The 17,628-nt window shown below is 39.1% G+C and overlaps 2 long non-coding RNA genes across 3 annotated transcripts; one reads left to right on the top strand and one right to left on the bottom strand.

Moving 5' to 3' along the window:
- Nucleotides 1-3,271: 3,271 nt before the first annotated feature.
- LOC127106641 (uncharacterized) lies at nt 3,272-5,008 on the bottom strand. Of its 2 annotated transcripts, XR_007795435.1 has the most exons (3): nt 4,482-4,950; nt 4,050-4,339; nt 3,272-3,634 (listed from the first exon to the last, which is right to left on the bottom strand). It is a non-coding gene; the product is annotated as an uncharacterized LOC127106641 (long non-coding RNA). The 2 variants fall into 2 exon arrangements; XR_007795434.1 differs by having other exon boundaries at nt 4,050-5,008.
- Nucleotides 5,009-5,429: 421 nt separating this feature from the next.
- LOC127105603 (uncharacterized) lies at nt 5,430-7,151 on the top strand. Its single transcript, XR_007795053.1, has 3 exons — nt 5,430-5,581; nt 5,668-6,330; nt 6,427-7,151. It is a non-coding gene; the product is annotated as an uncharacterized LOC127105603 (long non-coding RNA).
- Nucleotides 7,152-17,628: the final 10,477 nt, after the last annotated feature.

Below are 17,628 nucleotides of genomic sequence, written 5' to 3'. Positions count from 1 at the left end.
ACTTACAATGACCATAACTTTCTCAATTTTTATAATATGAAGGTCATCCAAGTTTCATGATTAATTTCAATATGTCTTATCCAACTTTTATTCTTTGATAAATGACAAATTCTACGTGCAAGGGCATGTAGCAAGAGGAAACATTATAGGTCATTTGGGTCATCATCATTGAACAAGCAATTTTTGCTCAACTTAAATCCATAACTCCCTCATGCAAAATTCAAATGGTGTCAATTTTGTGACCAAATTGAATAGTATTGAAAGAGCTACAAATTTAAAGAAGGAACAAAAGTCATTTGAAGCTTACAACAAAAGTTATTCAAGGTGGAAAAAGTGATCATTCGACTTTTAACTTAGAAATTTTTCAACCATGTTTGATTTCTCCAACTTCTACCTCAAAATTCATCATGATACAAGCTCCAAATAGAAACGTTTTCAATAACAAAGTTTCCCCCCTTCCTTTTAGCTTTCCAAAGAGTCTAAGATCACGACATTTGGATCATTTTCAAGTGACTTGCACATAGGTGTAATGCATGGCTACATTTGGTAAGTTCCATGATCAATTTCCATTTCACTAATGCATGACTTCATGCTATTGTTTTAGGTTGGTTTGCATATGAGTTTGGATCTTTTGACATCATTTGATGGGCTTTGTACATGCCCATGCAAGTATGCATTGCTATTTTTGGATTTTTGATGGAAGTGTGTGAAAAGAAATCCTCATGCTATAAATACAAGTGCCTTGAGCTCAAAAATGGATCCCTCTTGCCCAAGCTTTTCATTTCTTCTTCCCTAAACCTCCATTAAAGGATAAACTTGAAGATTTCAATTGAAATCGAGTTTCAATTTCATTTCTGTTTTGAGATTGAAACTCCAAGAATCCAAGCCCTTTGATCATTCATTTCATATCCTGCAAGTGTATAGAAGCAAGCCCAAGCAAATTGAGATCAAGATCGAGCTTCCTCACTGCAAACAGTAGGAATATTTTCATCTGATACATTTGAAGACACTGAAGACTGCTTGCTATTGGAATGCTTTCTTGGATATTATGGTTATCTTTATTTGATGCCTTGGCCTTCATATAATTGCTTGGATATTGCTTATGCTTATGGTCTGCTCAAAAGTCCAAAGGAAATGGGTTTTTATCTGACATTCTTGTCTTGTGGATTGTATCCCATTGGTCAGATCTATTCAACTCTTAATGTTTAACTTTTGTCTAGGGTAGTCTCTTCATCTCCTCCCACTTCTTTAATTTCAAAATCTCTCCCTCTTTTAAAAATCTTCTTTGCTTGTGATTTCAATATTTGACATGTTTTAATGAGTAGAAACTTTGGCCTTATGCCAATGAATTTTCAATTTTTTTCTTAAATCAAACTTGTGAATAAACTTAATCATATTGACCTTAATTTCAAAAGACAAAAAGAATTAACTACTTCATTCAAATCTTTTAGCCATTTTTGTGCCTTTTTCTTCTAAACCTTTGTTAAAATTAATCCACCAATTTTCTTAGAATTTTTTACCATGAACTACGGGGTTTTGATCCCTCATTTTTATGTTGGTACGTAGGAATAAGACCGAAGGTATTGTAAAACACAAAATATAATAAATGAATTCCTTTCCCATCCCCCCATTCCATTTTTATCAAACATTTTTTCAACCAAAACACTTGTACACAAAAAAAGGCTCCCTAGGAGTACCTAGGACACTTTGGGTGCTAACACCTTCCCTCTGTGTAACCAACCCCCTTACCTGTAATCTCTAGCATTTTATTAGTTTTGATTTGAAAACTTCTTATCTTTGGGTTTTGTTCTTACTTTTACCTTTTCCTTTAGAAACAAATAAGGTGTGGTGGTGAATCTGATTTTTCAATTGACGTTGGGTTTATCCATAGCTCGATGGTCACGAATGCACCGCTGCAGAAATAAAGTGGCAACTTTACTGGGGAGTAGTCCTCAGTGGGTTAGCCTGCTTTTTTGTGTGTATTATATTTGTTTATTATTGATGTTTGTATGTTTGTATATATTATTTGTGTGATATAATATGTTTGTTATGCTTGGTGATCTCTGAGTGGTGAGATAAGTTCTAACCCGAACTTGAGTGCAATTAAGATAAGAGGATGATATAGGCATGTTCGACTCGTGTGGAGTAGTCCTTAAGAGTTGGCTTGAGACCCATCTACTTAATGGAGACCCCTTTGGAATTATTGATGTTACATGAGTAAGTTGTGGATAGACATTACTCTTTCAGACCTGGGAGTCCGAGAAGCTGAGGACCGTAGAACATTTAACCCAACTTGGCCTATTTAGGACTTAGTGTGAGACTGTTCAGGTGTAGACATGATAACAGTTGTTACGCGATACTACACTCAGACGAGTTTTGCCATACCCCAAAATTTACCCTCCTTTTCGCTTTTTTATCAGACTATAACTTGATATCCATCTGACCTCATTCATACTCATTCACGCGCATTCATTCATTTATGACCATCATTTGCTAGCAGATATCATGGATTCAAAGTTTGTGGTTGATAAAATCGGAGTTGGATTGAAGTTTATGGCATTGCACATCATGTGGTTTGAAATCCCGATTCATGACCTTGCCGGTCAAGGATTATGTGCATGACCTTTTGCTTGACTGGTTCCATCTGGTTTGATTCATAACATGGCCAAAGTCGTTTGGTTCAGGATATTGTGATCCATATTCGTTTGGCCATGAGAAAATACGCATTTTTACCTGGGTCGACTTTCGGTCAACTTTTGACTTTTTGGTCAACCAGTTAACCAAAGTCAACCATCAAACTCTAAATCTTTAATCATGTGATCATAATCATTCCATCTATTTCGAATTGATTCATGAAGTTTTGAATGGATTTTAGAGGTTCAAATTGGGTTTTAATTCAAAACTTGATCCTTCAGATTCAAATCGAGTTGGGAGAATTAGTTCGATTTCATGGCCATTTCATCATTTTTCTTTAGCCGATTAATTTTAGAAAATATTGTTTTTGTTACAAATTAACTTTGACTTTTTTTTCTTCATTGTTAGATTTTCCTTTTTGACATGATGGGCCATGTTTAAGTTAAGCCCATGTTAACCATTTTAACCAATTTTTAACCATTTAAAACATATTTCCATATCCAATTTTTCAAAACCAATTATCCAAGCCCAATCCATATCCAATACATTTTTTTTATCCATTTACCTTTTTGATATCCATTTCTAACAACCAAGTTCCAATTAAAAGACCAATTAACCAACTAAACCATTTGTAACATCCGTAACCAATTAATCCATTCAAATCCAAATCTAAATCATTATCCCAATACTGTACATATACGTAACCTTTAATAATTTGCATTAAGACCAGGAAAAGAAAGCTAGCCAACGCAGTATCCAAGCGTCAAAGCCAACAGTAACACAACAACAATCAAAACTCAGCTACCGCTGCTGCAAGCCAAAGCTGTAATTGAAAAAACCAACTGCAACATGCCGAAACGGCAACGCAGCTGCAGCATAAGCCAAATACAACACCAAAACTTCAGCAGGAACGACATCGCAGCTAACAACAACATCAAACCAACTCCAACGGCAAGTACAATCCAAACAGATCGAGGACATCAGAATGAACTGTCATAACCTGCAAACCATCAGCCAAAGAACGAAATTAACAAAATGACTCTAATTGAATCCTACACACCAACTAACCAAATTCAAATTAACGCATATGGCAAACTGAATTTCATTTTTCACTGTGGACAACTCAAAATGAAAACCAAATTAAAACCAAATTCATCTTTGCCTCGTTTGAATTTCACCAACTAAATTTGAATCACTATAACTAATCCTAACAGAATTTCACATGTCCAACTAACTTTGCATTTCGATTGAATTTCGTGTAAATTTGAAAACAGAATTTTGAGTGCTATAAATACAGCTTCATCATGTATCATTGGAGGAGATCCATTTTTTCATTCACTTTCCAAAACAGAAAAAAACAAATTCATAACAGAAAGAGTAGAGAAGAAGAATTGGGAAGCGTTACAAATACTAACCTTCATCGATCTTCAGCGGGGAGGATCTTTTTCTCACTTCCTTCCATTGCCATCTTCTTCGTCCTCCAACCCCTGCAACTTCACTTCTCCACTTCACAACCACGCTCCTTCAACCTGCTGTAACAAAACCACCCTCATCTCCAGACCCCTGCAACTTCACTTCTCCACTTCATAACCATAACTTTCGTCGAACCTCAACCTTTGCTAAAGTAACGAAGCTCCTAATAACCAGAACCTCTCTAACCTTCAACCAATGGCTACAAACTGAACAAAAAGAACCATCGTTCACCCTTCACAACAGAAAAAAGACATTGGCCAAGAGAGTTCAGAGTCGAGGATTCATTCACAATGCAAAGAGAAGAAAGAACGCGAGTAGCAGAGAAGAAGAAATCGAGAACGGAAAGAGCGAAAAGGAGGAAAGCACGTTCTCACATGTTCATGATTTACCAGAGGGAACCCATCGACGTCGCAGATCGAAGAGCGAACAACGACAGAGCGCGACGGTTGAAGAACAACGGACGCATCATCTCGAACCTCCGTCGAATCCGGTATGTCCTTCTCCCTCAAATCTGTATTTATCTGCGTGAGCTGAGACGAGTCATTTTGATCTCATACCGGTGGTAGCGGATTTGTACGGATTTGTTAATCCGTTCCTGTTTTCGTCGAACTGAGGATTCACTCTCGCTAGTTCGGATTGATCAATTGATCATTGGCGCGAAGCGGCGATGCGTGAGGTTTGTGTTTGATGACGGATTCGGAGACCGTCGCCGTCGTCGTTGCCGTCGCCATTTTAGAGTGTGGTCGAGTTCGGCGTTTGTTGGCTGAGGTGAGTGAAGAGTAATTGGCAATGGATTTAAGAAAATTTTACTTTACCATATAACCCACATCCCTGCAAGTGATTTTTTTACCAAAATACCCTTTGTATAAATAGGGGATATTTTTCAAAAATGGAAGGTTTTTTCCATTTGCTAGTCAAGACTTCCGGAACAAATATTTTTGGGATCTTTTATCATTGTAAGCTGGAACACTAAGAATAAGTGTTCCGGTTTAGATATTGTATATCGGAACACTTATCCAAAGTCTTCCGGTTCGTTGCATTTTTGGGGCATTGAACTGTAAGTCTTTTAGAAAGCCTTCCGGTTTGGTTGGCTGTGTACCATAACTCTTTTTTAAAGACTTCCGATTTAGATGAACTAAACCGGAACTCTTTTAAGAAGTTTTCCGGTAGTCAACCATGTTTTTCTCCACACCGGAACTCTTCTTTGAAGTGTACCGGCGCATTTTTTTTTTAATTTTTAACTTTTTTAATTTTTTTAATTTTTTTAATTTTTTTAATTTTTAATTATTTTGTTATAATATTTTTTTTAGTGGTTCGAAGACGAGGTGTAGATGGTAGGATTCCAGACTGTAGTTTAAACTGGGACGTATCTTCATCTGTAGTAGAGTCGGCTGGATATCCAAGAGGGTCGTATGATACGTCTCTTTTGGTGAAGTACAAACATCATGTTGCTCTCCATTTATGGTTTGGTGAGGTAAATAAACAGGATATATTTGAAAATGAATAATAGTTAGAATATTTTATATTGTGTTTTCTAATATGTGTTTTAATTGTTTTTAGGAAAGAGGTCCAAAGAAAGAGTTAAAAGTTGCTGGACATGGACTGAAGTTGACATATATGGTTCCACTAGCTCTTCCACAACAGGTGGAGAGTTGGGTATCTAGATCTGATTTATCTTCACTTCAGAGAACTAGTCTGAACAAGATAGACACAAATCTTGTCTCTGCATTTGTGGAAAGATGGCATCTAGAGACATTTTAATTTCACATGTCGTTTGGTGAAATGAGCATTACTTTGGATGACGTCTTATGTCTGCTTCACTTGCCCATCAGGGGTGTCTTCTAGAGTCCTTAGGATGTCACAGAAGAGGTAGATGTTGACTACTTAGGAGTGCCACAGGGTGAGGCACAATCACATGTTCGTAGCTGAAGGGTTTCGTATTATAAGTTGGAGTGGTTATACGATTTCTTCATACAGCATAGAGTTGCTTCCAGTTGGGCATATGCGACTAGAGCATATCTGTTGATGTTGGTGGATTCCACCATTTTTGCCGACAAGACCTTTACACTTGTCGAGGCACAATACCTCATACTATTTACGGACTTAGATAAATGTTCGGGATATAGTTGGAGAGCAACTGCACTAGTTACCCTATACATATGTCTTGGAGATGCGTCCATGTTCAATTGCAAACAGCTCGGTAGATATCCTACTCTCTTACAGGTATATAATTTAATTTTGTTTATTAAGTGTTGGATTCATTTTATAAAGTATGTTAACTTAATTTATTTTATTTATTATGTTTTTATTTTGTAACAGTGTTGGATTCATGAGTACTTTCCAACTGTTGGAAAAAGAGGGGAGAATTGGAAACCAGCTGATAATTGTGGTCTTCCTCGAGCGATGAGATGGTCCTATAGGCAAGGAGTCCTGAAGGTTGATGATTTACGACCTATTTTGGACGAGCTGACACCTGCCGACGTCATATGGCGTCTATTTGAGGATCATAGAGCATGACGTCAGTTTGATGAGTTATGTCTCTACAGGGGGTGTTTGAAGTGGGGTGACACAATTGTTCCATACTTGCCTGACAGATGTTTACGTCAATTCGGGTACAAGCAGTATGTTCCATCCCCACCTCTTGATTGTATGATGGCGACTGATATTGATGTTGATTGGATTGGTTACCATCAGAGCGTTATCGCTGTGATCCGTCCAACTACCCTGGCCACCACTCCATCTAATGTAGAAAATGGTTATTTGGAGTGGTATTATTGTGTTTCGCATCCACGGTTGGTCTCTCCCCATCGTGACGATCCAAGAGAGGTACCAGTTCCTGTTTATGACGTCGGACCATCTGATCCTGATTGGGCTCGTGTATCTACATTGATTCATCGTTATCTGAGACAGGTTAATGCCGAAGAGGAATATCCACAGTTTGCTGATTTATTTGAAGCTTTGCATATTTCTCGCTCACATTGATTTATGTATTAAGTTTTAGAATTGAATATAATAGACATAATATAAAATTCATGTTTTGATTACATATTCATGTTTTGAGTACATATTCGTGCTAATATAGGCGTAAGTAATTGTCAATGTTGTAGACGTCCTGCAAATCCTAACATCTATCCTAACATCCAAGACGTTGTTGTATGAGAACGAAACTTCTTCCAATCTAATGTGATCGGTGACAACGGAAATCCCTCTTTCATGTTAACCTGATAAAGTGAAATAATTAAAATATTAAGTCATATAAAATATTAAGTGAAATAATTAAAATATTAAGTCATATAAAATAACTTGTCATATAAAATACGTACCTGAACCCAATGATTTTGATTAACAAAACCAATGCAATAAATAGAGACATTTGGTGAATGTGAACTTGTCATAGGAAAGAAAGTCATGCACGGATTGCCTAAACAGACAAGTACAACATTATAGCGATTCGCTATCAAGTAACCCATATCTGGTAGAGTCAACCATTTTTCAGGTGGTTGTGAACCAAAGGATTCTATCATCAAAGATTCTCACACTTCTGACAACCGATTAGAAAATAACTTGTCATACAAAATTGACTTATCCTTGTCTATTATTTCCAACCCCAACTCTCTGCGAACCATTGACCAACCATCCTCACCATATCCATGCAATAATGCAATGACTCTAAATCCACAATTACCATCTGATTCAACATTAACTACATCTTCAATGTATGACCTAATATGATTAGGAAATTGAAGAGTGAATTTGTTTACCAGTAATTTCTGACAAACAACCGCTAGTCCTCAAATATTATGAATCTTGGTAACTTACAGGATCGACTAGATTGATCCTAGGACATGTGTCTCAAGAACTAGTATTATGGTGATTTGACTCATGATTAAGTTTGTCTCTGATTTATGAATGGTAAAAGGTGTTTCGACAATAACTCTAAACGAAATTTATGACTTTAAAGACAAAGGATAAATGGTAGTAATTCTGTAAAAAGGTTCTTTTAAGATCACAAAGGTAATTGGCAAAAAGTAAAGATAAATAACTTCAAGTAAAAGTTTTAAGTTTGAGAAAGTGCTGGAAATGAAGGTTTGGCGAAATGTAAATGCAAAGGTAAAAGTAATGATGAAATACTGAAAATAAGGGCAATTCGACAGAAGAAAAGACAGTAAATGGTTTTAGTTTAAATAACTTGTATAAAAAAGATAACATGAAATGTAATCATGGTGTTCTTCATACATACATTTTCAGCAAAGACTCGTTTCTCTCGCTCCGGTACTTTGAGTATTTTTAGTGAATTTTGTATATCAGTTTGAACACACTAAATTTGAAAACTAAGCCTCCTATTTATAACAATTCGACCCTAACGGTCTCTACACAGATGATTGCCACGTTCGACATTTTCAAACATTGCATGTCCCAGATGCTTCCACGCGTTTGCCTGACGAAACTACTTTGTTTGAATTTCAAATCCTTCCCGCTCGAAGCTTCGAAACTGCCAACGCCGCTGTCGAAGAGAACTTGTGGAGATCAAAAAATCTTCTAAGTATTAAGCTTCGACAGAAAGGTCCTTTCTCCAAAAAAAGGATTTAATAAATAGCTTCGACAAAGCCATTTTTATATTATTCTCCAAAACATTATATTTTCAAAAGACTTCAACCTAATGGTCGAAATCTCCAACTAACAAATTTCCACCAATAAATGTCTATTTCGAATTAATGCAGAAATGGGCATTTCTTGTCATCACCAGATTTCGACCAGAGACCTTTCATAGACCTAAAAGTCCATATCTGTCAGTTAATCATGATTTACTTTTTTAAAACGTCTCATCAAGACGTGCGCGCAGTTATTATCATCATGAATTTCAACTTCCAAGAATAATGAACAATAATCCATGTACCCTTTTCACAGAAAAAGCTACCACTTGGCCCACTACCTTTGCAATGTGCAACCAATCAGCTCCGTACGTTAATACTATAAAAGCTCATTGTCACTTCTTTCTTCCCTTTTTATGAAAATCTTCATCTTCAACCTGAGTTCATCTCTAAACTTCTCTGAAACGTTTCTTCTTCCTTAAAACCCTAATCTTTCAAAACCTCAAAAACCCATAACAATGTCTTCTGATAAACAGCAAAAGAAATCAAAGAACACCAAAGACACTGGATCTTCAAAGAGTTCTGCTTCTCAAAACATTCCAACAAGCAAAATCATAACTGTTGGGGATCGGGAGTACATTACTTCTCCATGTTAGACGATGTGGCTAGTGATCGAGAGGGGGGGGGGGTTGAATAGATCACCTCTTGAAAATTAAAGGATTTTAAAAATCTTATCAGAGTTATTAAAAGTGGGCGGAAAATTACAGTCCCGAATCGACTTCCGTCTATTCTGAACCGCTACTAGAAAACCGGACACGCGAATTTATTGCTGGATTTGAATTAGAACGACGGAGATTACTAACACCAGAATCTTATCTAATTGAATGCACTTATCACTAAATCCTAATTCCAATGAATAAAACTCAGCTGAACGTTTTGTCAAACAATTGGTGTGTATGTGATCAATGATGAACAATGGTGGACTTTAGTTAAAGAAGTTTTCTTGCCACTATTGTATCACGAAAAATACAGCCACAACACACTAACTGAAATTACAAAACTGTTGAAAACGTAAAGAGAGATAAGGAAAGAATACGATACGCAGAGATTTGGTAAGGAAGTTCCCCACGTCGTCCTCGCGTGTGGGTACGTCTCCCTCTCAATTTCAAATGAAATTGAGAACTGTAATTATCAATAATGCCGAATTCGTTGATACAAGGTTTCAATACACAGACAGAATTCTAAATCCCAAGATCTTCTTCTTGTATAAAACCTTCACTTGATCTGAGCTCGATCAAGAATTTCCTGCAAGAAATTGCAAACAATTCACCGGTTCCACGACCTGTTTGCGAAATTAACCAATTTCCAAACCCTACGCTGCGGCTGAATATGTTCTACAAACGTGACTAACAAACCCGCAAGAACACTCCAGTTCTTGAAGGACAAACCAACTGGTTTTTCCTCGAAATCCCCTTCAGCCTTCAACTCAGCTAGATCCTCGATCGTTCCACTGAACACCTCAACTAGATCCTTGATCGTTCCACTGAACGTTATCTCGTTGATCCTTTAATCCAAAGAACAAGAATGATTATGTGTTGATGTTCTTGAAGAAAAGTGATTGAGAAGATGAAGAAGATGAAGTATCTTTCAGGTTTCTAACTGCTCAAAACAATTGCTACTACACACTCCTTTGATTGGTGTTCAACTGTTTTTCACTTGTGAATTCGTCACTGTCTAAACTGTCAAAAATGCTTCTTATATGAAAGACATAAGCTGTTAGTAAACAAAACATAATTATGTATTGATACACAAGGTTATGCATCGATACATGTTGTAGCTTTGATTAATTTTTGAGAATTAATACAAGCATTGTATCGATACAAAGCTCGTAGGTATCGATCCATAGAACATTTTAACTAACATGTATCGATACAAGGATCGTATGGATCGATACATACTGAAGCCAAAATGTTTTGTGATTTAAAACAAGTTTATGTATCGATGCAAGGCTCGTATGGATCGATACATACTGAAGCAAAAACGTTTTGTGATTTAAAATAAGTTTATGTATCGATGCAGGGCTCGTATGGATCGATACATACTGAAGCAAAAACGTTTTGTGATTTAAAACAGGTGTATGTATCGATGCAAAAGAACATGTATTGATACATGCTAACACAAAACAGTTTTTATGAGTTCATTAAAGAAATGTATCAATATGGATCTTTATGTATAGACACGAAACAATAGTATAGGCTAAAAACACAATTGAAACATGCGAAATAATGCACAACCAACAATTAGACAATGATCACACAATTTGCTATCATTCAAAACTTATTCAAAGTAAAGAATTTGCTCACAAACTCCCCCTTTTTGATGATGGCAATTTTTTTGCAAGATGTGTGATACTCCCCCTGAGTTTGTGCATGTCTGTCAACATCTGCATTTTCTCCCCCTTTGTCAACATCAAAAAGAAGAAAAAAACAGTTTTATCAAGGCAACATGTAGCAGGACACAACAAAAATGATAAATAAGCTAACAATCACACAGAATGAAGCTTACAAAGTAAAGAATCACTCACAAAGAATGACAAATAAGGGCAATAACACCGGAAGTAAGTATAAGGAAATAAGCATTTAACCATTAGAACGTGTTTAACATTTACATAAGCTAAGACATATAAGGTGCACCTAATCTGAAAAAAAAAACTCAAGCAATTATGCAATGAAATGCAGTGAAATGAAATGATGATGGTTTAATGTGGATTGTGGCCACCACAGGACTCCTCATCATCTCTATCAGGATCTCTGAAGCTTGGCGGAGGCGGAGGAGGAGGCATTGTATCTGGATTTTGGCCCATGAATGTGTAGTGCCTGAACCGGTCCTGAACTTCAACACTTCTGAATCTGTCCATAATACCAGGATTGGCACGGCAGTCGTCCATAAAACCAGACATTTCATTGTAGAAGATTTGGTGCCACTTAACCAAGTCTGTGTGCCAAGAGTGCTGGTTATGGTACATCCGTGTATGATCGTCATGCCACTCACGATGCTCCTTATGCCACTCACTTTATTGTACATGCCAAGACCGTGCCTCTTCATGACGTTCTTGGTTGGCAAGCTCCATTTGTTGAAGCATTTGAGTGATGTGCGCAGTAGTGTCGCAACCTGAAAAATACAGTGCGCGAAAAAAACAACCGGCGAAAGAAAAAGACAAAAGAGTCGCCACCGTGCGTTATTCATCCCAAAGGAGGGAAAGGAAACGCTCGAAGTAAACCTGAAAAAGGAAAGGACAAGACGGGGTCTCGCAACCAAATCTTGGGTTCAGGAGTCGGTTATGTGAAGGGAAGGTATTAGCACCCCTACGCATCCATAGTACTCTACGGGATCCACTTTTGTGGTTTTTGTCTAAAGGGTGTGAGTTTATCTTGTGCTGTTTACAACAAAAAAAAAAGGTTAAATGAAAATGACTCGCGCGGATGTCGCATCCACTGCATACGTATCTCATCTGAATATGAGAATCAGAGTCTTCGTAGCTCGGCTGACCTATGGGTTGGGGGATGTGTGCTCGCTAAGACATCGCGTCTTATGCTTACGTATCTCATCTGGAATGAGAATCAGAGCAAGCTGTAGTTCGGCTAACTACGGGGTTGTGGATTGGGTTTTGGACGAACGATGTCACTACGCAATCTACCGGATACTCGACCTTTGGAGACTTACTCGCCTGTAGTAGAAGGAGTAAACGTGTTGCTTTGGGTTTTAGGGTTTGTTTGCGTTGTAGGAACGCGCATGCAAAAGGGTAATGAGGATAAGACCTCATAACTCTTAACCCTGGACAAAGGAACCTGCATAAAGTAAACACAAAAACATTGCCTCCTATCGAGGTCTTCCAGCTAGGAAAGCAGTAAAATGCGGGAAAAATGTAAAAGTACCACACGGATAAAGATCTGAAGTAACAGCAATTAAAGGAACGATAAACCCTGAGATCCTTCCAAGCTAACATCATCAAAGAAAGTGGATCAGTACAGATAATCGGAATGAACCTCCAGGGGGTATCCCCCAAATAAAGTGGGAAACCACGCAAGTTATCCCTGCAAAAGTCATGTGCCTTCACAAAAACTCAACAAAAGGGTTAGTGAAACACGATAAGCATTTTTTTCATGGATAACAGTATGGTTTCAGGAACCTCAAACCTTGTGGCATACACTTCAGAAATTAAACGATTAAGCATTCAAGGTATTATTCACATATTCATACACAAATATAAACCCGTGGGCAAAACCTGATGTTACCTCATACATTCATAGCATTCAAATTCAAGGCATAAAGTAATAGGAACAAAGGCATACCTGATGAGAGAGATTGATTAAGATTGAATGGTACGGCCGGATCTGCAAAGTAATACTAGGGTTTGTGTGAGGCGGAGTGAACTTCTCAGTTGAGTTCCCTTCAGGGTTTGGAGGCTGCTCTGAGTTTTCTGTCAGGTTTCTCTCCAGGTTTTGTCCAGGGTTTTGTTTCAAGGAAACCCCAGAGTATTTTGCTTCTCTTCCTTTTTCTCTCCAGTGAATCTCCCAGTGTAACTCCAAGTGTGTTTTCCTCTACTGAAACTTCAGTATTTATAGACTGATTTTCGTGGGTAGTGGGCTCAAATGAGGGAGACCCAAGTCCAAAAAAATTTGTTATATTTTATTTATTTATTTAATTAATTTTATTTATTTATTTTTTTTTAACTTTTTTTTTCCAGGAAAAATGAAGGGTAAATTTTGGGGTATTACAGCTGCCCCTATTCAATCAACTGGAGACCTGGAAAGAAGATGGCAGCTGCTTTCGTACTTTCGAGGTATCAAGGGATTGAATACAATAAAAGCCCAAAAATTTGCACTGAAGTGAAGTGAAGTAACAATGTCTGTCAGAATCGGCAAAGAGGTGGTCTTGAAAGAAGAATCCGTCTGGTACGGTGAGAGTCAGTCTGAATACCGAAAAAGAATGTTAACTTGGATACCAAAATAAATGGTAACACAGAAATAACCATGGCCTGAATGCCACAAGTTGCATCGACCTGAACGTCGGAAACTTCTTCGATCTGAACATCGGAAAGACTTGGCCTGAATGCCACTTCGATCTGAATATCGGGAAAACTGGCCTGAATGCCACTTCGATCTGAATATCGGAAACTGGCCTGAACGCCACTTCGATCTGAATATCGGAAATTGGCCTGAACGCCACTTCGATCTGAATATCGGAAATTGGCCTGAACGCCACTTCGATCTGAATATCGGAAATTGGCCTGAACGCCACTTCGATCTGAATATCAAAAAACTGGCCTGAACGCCACTTCGATCTAAATATCGAAAAACTGGCCTGAACGCCACTTCGATCTGAATATCGGAAATTGGCCTGAACGCCACTTCGGTCTGAATACCGGAAAATTGGCCTGAATTCCACTTCGGTCTGAATACCGGAAAAACTTCATGCCTGTCAGCATCGGCAGAAATATGGAAAGAAAATAGAGGCGACGCATGGGCCAATGACACTTGCTGGGGATAACCAAGGTGGGTCATGAACAATCTTCAGTCTGAGTACTGGAAACAACTTCTAGCTTATCACTTGGGATACCAAACAATATGAGAACACTGCAGCGGTACCTGTTATGCAAGATATGACAATGAATATGTAAATGCAATGCCATGTTTATCAAATCCAAAAGGTATTCTACCCCCTTGATTCCAGTCTCACATCAGGCGAATAGTGCAAGAAGACTGAGTCATGGATAAACTTCTGAGATCAAGATGCAACAAAGGGAAACCAACACACAAATGAGTTTCAGGAAAGGGGCCTTAGCCAAAAGTACATCAAAAGAGGATCCCCACAACAAGCCTGTGGATTATCACTACACAGCAACAAAACAAAAAGTAAAGGGAGGAACATAAACCAGGGATCAGCCTCCTGTATACAACCCATAAGGACTGCTCCTCACTTCATCTAGTAATGCCACCGTGTCGGGATGATCTGGAGATTCTGTCAAATGCCGGATAAGCAGATTCCTCTTGTGAATGATCCCATCCAGTTCGTTGATGTGCTCTCTGTAGTAATTCCCATCATCTTCTCCGAATACCTCTTCAAGTCTGGATTTCTTCAAACCTGCCAACACCTTGAGTTCTTCAATTTGTCCTCGAGCCTCATGGAGTTGATCTGTGATGTAGCCATTAGTAGAACGGGCGCACAGAAGCTCATTGTTTTTCCCCTTCAGCAAAGTCGTCAATTTCTCTATCTGACCAGTCAGTTCGGCTACTGTCTCCTCCTCCTCTGCCTTCCGAGAAGTTGAAAATGCATCCCATTGCTCCTACCACCCAGCTAATTTACCATGAGCATCTACTAACTGCTGCTTGACTCGCCTCAACTCAGAACTGGATGATCTCAAGGCTTCGTCTGTCTTCCTGAAGAAGTCCGCCTCCACAGCAAATCTCCTCTCTGCTTCCTTTTGCACTCTGACGGCTTCCCCCTTCTGATATTCTGCCTCCTGGAATTGATGCATACAGTCTTGCAACTTCTCACTTAACTCTGAGTTCTTGGTTTGAAGTCCCTCCATGGCACTCTTCAACTTGTCGTACTCCTCTCGGCTCACCATTGTTGACTGCTCAGGAGTAGGTGGATACAAAGGTTCTTCAATAGGGAACGGCAGACCAAACTCTTCGACTCTTCCTTGAAGCCATTCTTCATACCGAGGGTAAGTTCTACAATCTCCTTTTCCAAGGACGGCTCTTCCTCTCTTGATCACCTTGAGCCAGGCCTCAGCTTCCTTACGGGATACCGTCAAATCAGGCGAAGAATGGAAAAACAGAGATTCTTCCACATCCTTTTCCAAAGGCGGAGTTCTTAAAGCATATCCAAACTGTCTAACTGCTAGAGAAGGATTATAGTTGATTCCTCCTCTTCTTCCTACCAACGGAACATTTGGGAAGTTCCCACAACTATGAATAATATCTGCCCGAAGCAAGCTCCGGTCGAACCACCAAGGAATATCTTCAGCTCTCAACCCCATCAATCTCTTCGACCAACTCAACGAGTCCTTGACATTAACGAACACTCCTGATTTGGGTAGGTGAGAACTGAACCACCTATAAAACAAAGGCACACAACAATTCAACAATCCCCCTTTTCTATTCTTATTTCTGTGGTGCACTGAATGAAAGAAATCTCTTAGCAAGGTCGGTACTGGATTTCTCAACACGAAGAGGCGTATTGCGTCCATGTCCACAAATTTGGCGACATTAGGGAACAAGACAATCCCATACACGCAAAGAGCCAACACAGCATTGAAACCCCTCTGGTTACCGTCTTCCAGCTTCTTCTTTGCTTCTCCCAGTAAGAAACTCAGATGAAAACCACTAACTTCTCCCTTCTGACACATATTAGCCTTCCAGATTGATTCCTCCAAATATGTGGCTGAAGCAACCATGTTGAGATCGGGCAGAAACTCAGAACTGTAGAACAATAACTGTGACCTGATAGGAACTCTGAGAAAACTGGCAATCTCCTCCAGAGTAGGGACCAAGATATAATCCGGGAATGTGAAACACCTCAATGGAGGGTCATAGAACTGTAGCAGTGTGAATAGGGCGTCATGTTGATCTTTGGAAAGAACCGTGACGAAACTTAGAATCAGACCGTAATCCTCTCGGAATCCTTCTAGAGAACCAGGATCCATTAACTGCATCAACTGTTGGATGGGCTCCAGACAGACCACCGGAAACTTGTAGGCGACAAGTCTCTTTCTGCCAATATCCATCTTAAGAGAACCAGAAAAACTCCGACTGGAATCAAGAAGAAGATGTAAACCCCCTTGAAATGGATAAACATGTGTTAAATGATATGAATGCAAATGATGTGATGATGTGAATGCAGTGCAGTGGTATGTCAATCAGGATTGCTGTATCTGCTTGAACATCTGTCGGGTTACACTGTCTGAAGAGAAAACCACTGAGGAATATAATACAAGATCAAAGCTCTGCTCCAGAAAACCGGGTTGGTTGGAGGTTAAGGTTTCCTAAATTTAGCCCGCCCCTCACTGGTAGGTTCTAAGAACAGAAGTTCGTCAACTTCAGCCCTTCAGTCGCGAATAATACGTTTACCACTGAAGGTTTGGCATTATTACGGGATAAAAGACCTCCTCTGACTCCCCTCAACAGGACATCCTAAAGCAAGTTCCCAGTCTCGGGGTCCTCGGATTGATCAGCAAGAATGTGCCCACCAGAGCTAACATAATCACGTCTCGGAGGAGAGGCCTCGACTGAGTTCTCGGGAAATGGTCACCAGAGTCGACGATTTCTAAAGGAACATCATGTCGTTACGGAACATCCGTAGGACATAATATATCCAAAAGAAACCTCGTCTGGGTGTGGTTCTTCACGAACGACTTAACGTAGTAACATGCCACACAAGCCTCATGATCATCCACTCTAAAACCTGTGTGTACACTCAAGCCTGGGTAATGGGCTTATCTCTCGTAGAACATCCCATCCCAACAAACAAACAACAGCTCCAACAGATACAGCAGATGAATGCAAGCAAGTAAGTAAATAAATGTACAAAAGCATGAACACCCAATAAACAAGAAAATATCACAAGCTAGGAGGGACTCGCTTAGGGAAGATGGACCAGCAAGAGGTCAACTTCTTAAGTCCCTAGCAGAGTCGCCAGCTGTCGCAACCTGAAAAATATAGTGCGCGAAAAAAACAACCGGCGAAAGAAAAAGACAGAAGAGTCGCCACCGTGCGTTATTCATCCCAAAGGAGGGAAAGGAAACGCTCGAAGTAAACCTGAAAAAGGAAAAGACAAGACGGGGTCTCGCAACCAAATCTTGGGTTCGGGAGTCGGTTATGCGAAGGGAAGGTATTAGCACCCCTACGCATCCATAGTACTCTAC

The sequence above is a fragment of the Lathyrus oleraceus genome, chromosome 7, assembly GCF_024323335.1.
Source record: "Lathyrus oleraceus cultivar Zhongwan6 chromosome 7, CAAS_Psat_ZW6_1.0, whole genome shotgun sequence".
Taxonomy (NCBI): Eukaryota; Viridiplantae; Streptophyta; class Magnoliopsida; order Fabales; family Fabaceae; genus Lathyrus; species Lathyrus oleraceus.
The sequence above is the reverse complement of the archived record's forward strand: the minus strand, read 5'-3'. Positions and strand labels throughout refer to the sequence as shown.